Raw genomic sequence first — 1,141 nt, forward strand, 5'->3', positions numbered from 1 at the left:
CAAAACGCAGCTTTTTGATAGCTTGGAATTGCACTTTTTTCCAACGTATTGTTGTCGTTATGTTGCTGTTGACGGGAACGTTGCCAGTTGCATGTTAATTAAGCCCGCCTTGACTGCACTTGCCTCTGATTGTTGTTGGTTGCTGCTTCTACTGTTGGGGTTCACTGGCAATTGCGGCTTAATGCCTCATTTATGCTGAACGTGCAGGCTTCTGGCTAACATTTTTTTAACGTCAAGCTGATGAGCAGTTCAAACATCTATTGGATAAATTAAAGGCACGTTTCTATAATCCCTGTCCAGAGTTGTCATGACGCGTACAAGTATGCATAAAAAAAGGTGAATGGAATGAGCAGATTTGATGAATTATCGCCTGACACTGCCCGCTCACGGATGGGTACGAGTATTCTTGGAATTTCTAGAGTTACAAAGCAGTTGGGGGATATATACGAGAATGTACATATATACGAAGGTGTAATATAGCCAATGGTCTTCTCTGAGCATGGGAATTCTGCTGTGTGGAATATTTTAAATACAGCTTTGAAGGCAAGTACTTATGTTCTATCTAAATTGCTAAAATTAGCATTAAAAATTCTTCAATTTACGAATAAAACTCCACCAAAAAAGGGTGACTTCCTCCAAGACATTCCAAGGCCAGGACTAACGCCAAATTTAAAGCCATACCCGAGAAACCCACACAAACCGACAGAACTCATAAACCAAATATCGCAACTGAGAATTTTGCGTTGGCGTTGCAGCCACGAAAACTTAAATTGGTCAAAAGCCAAGCCACAGCGCCAAATGCCTTTTGCCTGATTTTATTATTATTATTATCATACATACGTCGAGTATGTATGCTCTTTTTGAGAACGGTTTATGGTTAGCTGCTCTTATAAAACACTCGAGACGAGAGACCCGATGTGGGTTGATTTTTTTTTAATGCGAAATTGTTTATTTTCTTAATATGACTCCAAAGGCCGGTTCGCTCGAGAGTTCGAGACGCATTAAGGGGCATCTCTGGCTTATGACGGGGTAGCAATTTTTTTTCAGCGAGTCATGGCAGGTGCATTAAAACTGACAAAGTGAATGAGTGACTGTCTGATGGGTTGACTGATGAAAGGCCGCTAGAATGGCTGTCTCTCTC

Source organism: Drosophila obscura, unplaced genomic scaffold, assembly GCF_018151105.1.
Source record: "Drosophila obscura isolate BZ-5 IFL unplaced genomic scaffold, ASM1815110v1 contig_186, whole genome shotgun sequence".
NCBI classification, from domain to species: Eukaryota; Metazoa; Arthropoda; class Insecta; order Diptera; family Drosophilidae; genus Drosophila; species Drosophila obscura.